The sequence below is a fragment of the Rhineura floridana genome, chromosome 8, assembly GCF_030035675.1.
Source record: "Rhineura floridana isolate rRhiFlo1 chromosome 8, rRhiFlo1.hap2, whole genome shotgun sequence".
In the NCBI taxonomy this organism is placed as follows: domain Eukaryota; kingdom Metazoa; phylum Chordata; class Lepidosauria; order Squamata; family Rhineuridae; genus Rhineura; species Rhineura floridana.
In genome coordinates, this window is record NC_084487.1 from 80,214,773 (window position 1) to 80,223,794 (window position 9,022).

The following is a 9,022-nucleotide window of genomic DNA, read 5'->3' on the forward strand; positions in this document are numbered from 1 at the left end:
GATGCTGTGGCACCCCCATTTCTTTTAAAGCATTCCATAGTTTTTCATGATCTACACAATCAAAGGCTTTGCTGTAATCTATAAAGCACAGGGTGATTTCCTTCTGAAATTCCTTGGTCCATTCCATTCTCCAACATATGTTTGTGATATGATCTCTGGTGCCTGTTCCCCTACTGAATCCAGCTTGACATCTGACATTTCTTGCTCCATATATGGTAAGAGCCTTTGTTGTAGACTCCTGAGCATTACTTTACTTGCATGGGATATTAAGGCAATAGTTCAATAATTACTGCATTCTCTAGGATCTCTTTTTTTTTGGAATTGGGATGTATGCTGAATGCTTCCAGTCTGCGGGACATTGTTTAGTTTTCCATATTTGTTGACAATTTTTTGTCAAAATTTGGACAGATTCAGTCTCAGTAGCTTGTAGCAACTCTATTGGTATGTCATCTGTTCCTGGTGATGTGTTTCTTCCAAGTATTTTAAGAGCACCTGTCACCTCACATTCTAAAATTTCTGATTCTTCATCATACAGTTTCTCCATGAATGAATCTGTCATCCTGGCGTCTCTTTATAGAGTTCTTCAGTGTATTGCTTCCATCTTCCTTTGATTTCATCTCGGTCAGTCAGTGTGTTCCCCTGTTGATTGTTCAACATCCCTACTCTTGGTTTAAATTTCCCTTTCATCTCTCTAATCTTTAGGAATAGGGCTCTTGTTCTACCCTTTTTGTTGTCCTCTTCCATTTCTATACAGTAACTGTTGTAATAGTTCTCTTTGTCCCTACGTACTAGTCGCTGTATTGTTGCATTTAGGGTTCTAACCATGTTTCTATCTGCTTTTGCTTTCCTTCTTTCTTTAACCATTTTAAGAGTTTCTTCAGACATCCATTGAGGTCTTTCTGTCTTTTTAATGAGAGTTATTGTCTTTTTGCATTCTTCCCTGATAATGTCTGACTTCGTTCTTTGTCAACTATGTTTAAAGCCTCAAATCTGTTCCTTATTTGATCTTTATATTCTTCTGGGATGTTATTTAAATTGTATTTTGGCATTATGATTGCTTTGTTGTTGTTCTTTAGCTTTACTCTGATTTTTGATATGATCAGTTCATGATCTGTACCGCAGTCTGCTCCTGGTCTTGTTTTCTCAGAAAGTATGGAACTTCTCCATCTTCTGCTACCAATTATATAATCAATCTGATTCCTATATTGACCATTTGGTGATGTCTACATGTACAGTCATCTTTTCGGTTGATCAAAAAAATGTGTTTGCGAGAAACAAATTATTGGCTTCACAGAATTCACTAAGTCTTTCTCCTACTTCATTTCTGTAGAGGAGTAAAACACAGAGAGCAGGGAGAAGAATAATTTCTCACAAAAAGAACATTGTCTGTATATGTTATCTCATATTTTAAGTGCTAGAAGCTTTTTAAAAAATGAAATATGCGAATCTGAGGGAAATATATTGACCCCCACCTTGGACCCTCATGGCCAGGAGGAAGGCAGAAAAGATTTTTAAAAATTTAAAGGTTTCAGTAATAAAACATGCCTTGCAATCGCAATGTTTTGTATTTCAGTTCCACTATCTCACAATTCCGTCACATATCCTGTGTTTTCCATATCTTGATTTGGCTGAAATCCCTCACCTACACACAGGATAAAGTTAAGGGCAATGCAGTTTTAATGTGGACAAGAGATCATTAGACGTCCTTTCAAAGGCTATCTTCCCTCATCCCCACGCTGAAAGGGACTGGATTATTTACACAGAGGTTGCCGGCGATGAGAACTAGAAATGGCAAAGGCACTCTGAAAATACATCTTCCACAAGCCTGAGCTTGCTTTTCGCCAATGTAATGTATTAATTAATTGCACGGTGTTGGGTTGCACATTCTTTCTCCATCTGGGTACACGCGCACGCTTTGAACCAACCTGCCTGGCCCTGCCTGCCCCTCCCTGGGTGAAAACAGGTGACAAAACGCCTCATGTGATCGCGGGCGGTCATTGTAACGGCGGCAGTGGAAATTTTTCAGTCTCGCTGATGCGCGCGCAGCTAAGGATACACCGCTATCTTTTCTCTATCTAGAACATTCGCGGGAGGGGGGTGCTTCCGGACTGGCGCTTCGAGCCATAGTGCAGAGTAGACTGAAAGGGGGGAGGGGAGGGGGTTCGAGTCTTGCAGTTATGGGTATCGGGTCTGCAATTCCGAGTCAACGTGCATAGGATTGGAATCATCCTTCACTTCCTACCCCCCCTTGATATATCAACGGAGGTGACTCCCAAGAGCTCTCTGCTCTGGTGGCGCGTGGCCCGAAGGGCTTGAAAACTTCCCTCCCAAGGCAAGAGAGAGTGAACTTTAATGACGACGGAGGAAGACGGCAAAGAGTGAGGCGCGCGGCAGGAGCTGCTGCTCAGCCCCTCCCCCCATACTGAGGGGAAAGCTCATCTCTCCGCCTGTGTCTCTTCCCCTGTCCCCAAAATGGAGCTGCTGCGCGCCGTGGCTTAAAAAAAAAAACACCGGAAAGACACAGCGAAAAACAGTTTACCTAAGGGATGCGTACTGCATTGTCTAGGCTACACAAAAATGAGCAATGAAAGGAAGGGGCTTTCTGCAAAGGGGCATGGGTGTCGGGTGCGTGTGCGAGAGGGGATAGTTTCACCACCACAATCCAGATTCCCAGCTTTCATTTTTTTAAAAATGTTTTCAAGCATTCAGAAGCCAAGAAAGGAAGTAACTGTACAAACACTATTCTTATTTCCAATGGGACCATCAGTCTTCTCCAGAGAAGGGAATTTCTAGAATATATTCTAGAGGAGAGAATAAGTGTAATTTTCTAAACAATTCTGGAGAGCAGCATGGTATCGTGGTTAGAGTGCTGGACTAAGACCCCTGGGAGACCAGCATTCAAATCCCCACTCAGCCATGAAACTTGCTTGGTGACCACTGGCCAGTTACAGTTTCTCAGTCTAACCTACCTCACAGGATTGTTGTCAGGATAAAATGGAGAGGGAGGAGAACCGTGTAGGCCACCTTGAGCTCCTTGGAAGAAAAGTGAGATATAAATAATATAGGTTGTAAATATTGGGGGGGGGAGGTACTACGGGGGGATTAAAGAGTAAATATGGGGATGCATAATGACTTGTACACTGAAAAGGGGCATTTGAGACATGTACACAGGATGACCTGTGGGGTACAGAATACCATGTGGTGTAGAAATGTAGTGGCAACAGAAACGCAGATAGACCTGATGGCTGTAGCATAGTGTAATAGTGTATCAGACGTGGTCTACAGAAACCTATGTTGAAATTCCCACTCAGATGTGATGCTCACTGGATGAACTTGCGCCAGTCACTCTCTCTGGGCTAATCCAAACGGAGCGGGATAATCCACGGTTTCCATTTTCGGTTTGTCATCTGATAGTCCTCACTTTGCCGTTTAGTTCCCTTTTTTCCCAATTAAAAAAAACCCCTTTTTTGCACCTGCACACGCAGCGGTAAGACCCCTACATTCTTTTCGCTTTTCCCAAGCTCCGCCTCTAAAACCTCCCCCTATCAACCAATTGGTCAGCAAAAAAATTACGTATGCTCCTCTCCCCCTTTGCAACTAAGCACAATATGGCTGTAAAGGAGTTCTGGCCTGGGAAGGAAAGGCTGCTGGTTGGTTTCACGCCTGCCTTCCCACTAGAATGAAATTGACAAAGCTTTCCTGAGCAGGCTTGAAACCGACCAGAAGCTCTTTTCTTGTTTGCATTTGGATATTACACTTAAAGGAATGTATGTTTTTCTGCCTTTATTGATATTTAAGGAGATACACACGCTGGCAATGCACTTATTTCTCCAAAAAAGCAAGAAACTGTCACCCCCCCCTTCTTCCTTTCCTTCCCACAGAGAATGAAATTGACAAAGCTGTCAGGAGCAGGCTTGAAACCGACCAGAAGCCCTGTTCTTGTTTGCATTTGCCATATTACACTTAAACGAATGTATGCTTTTCTGATTTGAAGCAAAAACCCCAGCAAGTACAATGAAATTGACAAAGCTTTCAGGAGGCAGGCTGAAACCGACCCCCCCCTTTCTCGCTTGCTGTGCATTGCAGATCTCACCCAGAGCAGCTGCCCAGTTTGCAGGCTGGCAAAAAATAAAATGCATCTGCGCAGTAGTTGCAGACACACACCCCAACACCCCACCATTGCGATGATTGGTTCAATTTTCCTGGACTTATTCTCGCACATGCGCAAAAGTGCAGATACGTGATTGGCTGGAATGAGAAGGGGCAATGGGAAACGCCCAAGAACCACCCATCAGCTGTAAAGTCCGCGGTATTGCATCCTAACTCCTGAAGGCACAGCTGATGATTCCCGATTTTAAACAGCAAATCGCATTTTTGCCGGTATTGCAAGGTTTGGATTTAACCCACGAAAATGCGTAACAGCGCGAGACGTCATTTGGACGACCGAAAAATAATGAACACACATAGCGGGCGTGTCACACATTTTGCAGTCGTCTGGATGACCCCTCAGACTAACCTACCTCATAGGGTTGTTTAATGATTTTATTTATTTATTTATTTATTTATTTATTATCATTATTTTTACCCGCCCTTTTTCCAAAACTGGAACTCATGGCGGCTTCCAGATAAAAGCACACATATAATTAAAAACATACAAAAGTCTAGATTAAAATCAAATTAAACAATTTACAGTATTAAAACCATTCATACATACAGTTAAAATAATTCAAACTCAGTTTAAAATAATACAATTAGACAATAGCAATGCAGCACCCTTCAAGTCCTGTCCTTAACAGCTTTCAGTTCCAAAGGCTTGTTGAAATAAAAAAGTCTTTGCTTGCCGTCGGAAGGACTGCAAGGAGGGGGCCATTCTTGCTTCCCTAGGAAGGGAGTTCCAAAGCCTCGGGGCAGCCACCGAAATTATAAATGTAGGAGAACTATAACTTGAGCTTCTTGGAGGGAAGGGAGGATATAAATGTAGGAAAAGGAAAAGAAAGGGGCACCTGAGAGCTGTAGACTGGGAAAACAAAAAAAGGAGATGGTACTGTAAACCTTTGATTAAAGACTTTTAATCAAAGACACAGCCTGGTTATTTTTGCTTTGTAATGGGGTAAAATAAAACTGTAAGGTAGCAAATAAACTTCCAGGAATGTGCCCTGTCTGTGCACATTAGGTTTCTATGTAAGATTGGATGTATTATAGTTAAAATGTTGACAAAAATTCTTTGTAGAAATGTTAATTTTAAAAAAAAAGTTAGTTGCCACAAGACTAAAGGTGCCACAAGACTAGTTAGTTTACCACTTCCCAGTTCCTTATTTATATGAATGTTTGAAGCAGATGAATAAGCAGCCTCAAGAAGAAACTGAAGTTTATATGCCTTGATGTCTTCAAGATCCATAAGAATTCTCTCCAATCAAAATCAACTATTTTGTGCAGCACTCTTTAATGTGTTATGACCCCAGACAACACTTACAAATAAGGAACTGAGCTTTGGACGAAAATACAAATCATACACCCACACCTCCAGGAGAGTGCCCTCTACAAAATGCCCCACCAGCATGATATCTAATGCTTCACTTTGATGCAATGTATTGTGAACCATGCCAAAATTGGTCAATACACTGATAAATTAATATATATTTATTGGAGGTGTTCACCCCAAAGCATACACCTACTGCTCTCTGAGGAACCTTAGCATTGTATCTGGCCCAATACTTTATTTTTGCTCAATTCACTGTCAAGGGCACTGGGCCCACAACAATTATTGCCAAAATATGTCAAAATGAGTAAGGAACTGGTTTTGTGCATGCCAGACTAAAATTTGGACAACTGTACATCATACACCCAGACCTTCAACATAGTGTCTTCTTCTATATGTCCTAGCATTGCATCCAGCCCAACATGTTGGTTTTTGTGCAAGACAATGTCATCCATACTTTATCCATGCCAAAAACACATTGACAATAATTTGTACGGGACAGTATGTTTCACAGTGTCTTGCACCAAAGCAAAGCATTGGACTGGAATTAATGAGAGCACTCTTCAGGGTACAATTTAAGATAGCCAAGGCCGGCACCAGGCATGACTGGGCTCTTGGGCACCAGCTTGCGCTGGGCACGTAGCTCCTGCCTGTTGCCTACCTCTCTCGTCTCCTGTTGCTGCGTACACTGCACACACAGGGCTGCCATCAACCAAGATGGCAGTGGAGGCTTCTCTAAGGGACTGATGTCCCCGCCACCATCTTAGTTGATGTCACACATGTGTGGTAAGCTACCTGCATGTGCACACACATGCCTCCCATCAACCAACATGGCAGTAGGAGCATCAGCCCCTTAAAAAAGCCTCCATCGCCATCTTGGTTGATGGTAACCCTACACACGCAATGTGTGTAGCCTCAGGAGAGAGAAGTAAGTGGAGCGAGCAAATGGGTGGGCTGCCTGAAAATTCCCTCCCTGCGATCCGCAGCAGGAAGCCTACTCCCCCACCCTAACCAGGTGCCCTTCAGGGGGCCCTGTGGGCCTCAGGGCCCTCAGCCAGGGCCCGACCTGGCTGCCCTGTGGCGCCGTCCCTGAAGATGACCCAAAGCCTATGGTGGGCTGCAGTCTCCAGTTCCTTACTCATTTTGACATATATTCGCAATTATTGCTGTGCTGTCTTGTATATTATATTGCAGTCTTTTATATAAACAAAGCATTGGCTCCTTTTTGAACCAGTGAGAATTTGGATTACAGAACTGGGTACTTGTGACCACTTTCAGGCTCATTAAGTAGACCTCAGATTGATTTGAATTGTGTCTCCCTACTCTTGCTCTACCAAGTTTTCAATTACAGAGCATATTTTATCAATTAACCTTACACAGATTGTCTATATGTAGGGTTCACACTTTATAGAAACATACTGTATCTTACTCATAATCATATTGTTATACGTTCCTACATTTGGGGTCCAGCTCAGGACTGTTCCTAACATTAGACAGAGTGAGGCAACCACCCCAGGGTGGCAGAAGCTGTAGATAGCAGCAACACTGGCCAGCTCTTCCTTCTGAGCTGTCTAGCCATTCTCTTCTGTTGCCAGAGGACTGCAAGCCCCCCTAACCTTGCTTGCTGCCTCAGGTGCAGTAGAGGACAGCACCCTACTGAATAGCCTCTCTGGTCAGCTTCTGTACATGGAGTGGGGAAGGGGCTCCATTTTGCCCTTTGCATCAGGCAGCAAAATGTTTTGGGCTATCCCATTTACAAATCCAGTTAAATAAATAATGGCTCCAGGATAGCTTTCAACATTCAAGAATCAGACTAGCTTTCACACTGTCACCAACCATAGCTGACACCGCTGTTTACAAATAAGCAGACACCACTCATAACTGCAACAAAATGTTGCAGTGTGGTATGCTCCTGTAAGGTGGTCCAGTAAGGCAGCCATGACTTTTTCTTCTCCGCTTTTTTCCTGCCCTAAGATTCCACAGAGAGAGAGAGAGAGAGAGAGAGAGAGACCTTTTTTGTACTTCTGCTAACTTTCTGGTTTCCCCAAGCCTGATGATGGCATTTCAGCTACATAAGGATCCACACTCAGAGAATCTTTTCTAGGCATGATAATAGGCAGTCATGAGGACATCGGAAATGGTGGCAGGGGTACTCAATGAGGATGGCAAAATGATAACAGATGACAAATAAAAGGCAGAAGTGCTCAATTCCTACTTTTGCTCAGTCTTCTCCCCCCCAAAAAGGGTCTATGACCCTCTCGGGAAACATGAAGTAGAAGGGGCAGGATTGGAGCTTCAGATTGATAGACAAATGGTCAAGGAATACCTAATAACATTGAACAAGTTCAAATTGGCAGGGCCTAATAAACTGCATACTAAAGTATTGAAGGAACTGGCTGAAGAACTCTCAGAACCGCTGTCTATTATCTTTGTGAAATCATGGAGGACTGGTGAAGTGCCGGATGACTGGAGGAGAGCTAATGTTGTCCCTATCTTCAGAAAGGGCAAGAAGGAGGAACCGCGGAACTACAGACCAGTCAGCCTAACATCAATCCCTGGATAAACTCTGGAGCAGATTATAAAGCAGTCATTCTGTAAGCACCTTGAAAACAATGCAGTGATTACTTGGAGCCAACATGGATTTATGAAGAACAAATCTTGCTGAACTAATCTTATCTCGTTTTTGACTGGGTAACCTCCCTTGTAGACAGTGGGAATGCTGTGGACATAATATATCTCGACTTCAACAAAGCTTTTGACAGAGTGCCCCATTATATTCTGATTAGCTTGCTAGCTAAATGTGGGCTGGATGAAAAAACTATCAGGTGGATCCACAGTTGGCTCCAGAATTGTACTCAAAGAGTGCTTCCTTCTCAAACCGGGCAGAAGTAATGAGTGGGGTACCACAGGGCTTGGTCCTGGGCCCAGTGCTCTTCAACATTTTATTAATGACTTGGATGAGGAGGTACAGAGCATGCTTATCAAACTTGCAGATGATACAAAATTGGGGGGCATAGCTAATACCGTGGAAGACAGAAACAGGCTGGAGCATTGGGCTGAAAACAACAGAATGAAATTCAAAAGGGATAAATGCAAAGTTCTACACTTAGGAAAAGGAAATAAAATGCACAGTTATAAGATGGGGGATACTTGGCTCAGCAATACATGTGAGAAGGATCTTGGAGTTGTCCTTGATCACAAGCTGAATATGAGCCAACAGTGTGATGTGGCTGCAAAAAAGGCAAATGCTATAGTAAGCTGCATTAACAGAAGTATAGTTTCCAAATCGCTGGTAAGGCCTCATCTTGAGTACTGCGTCTCCGCACTTCAAGAAGGATGCTGACAAACTGGAACAGGTTCAGAGGAGGGCAACAAGGATATCAGGAGACTGGAAACAAAGCCCTATGAGGAGAGACTACATGTACATGAAAGGTTGTCACACAGAGGAGGGCCGGGATCTCTTCTCAATTGTCCCAGACTGCAGGACACGGAATAATCGGCTCAAGTTGCAGGAAGCCAGATTTTGACTGAACATCAGGAAAA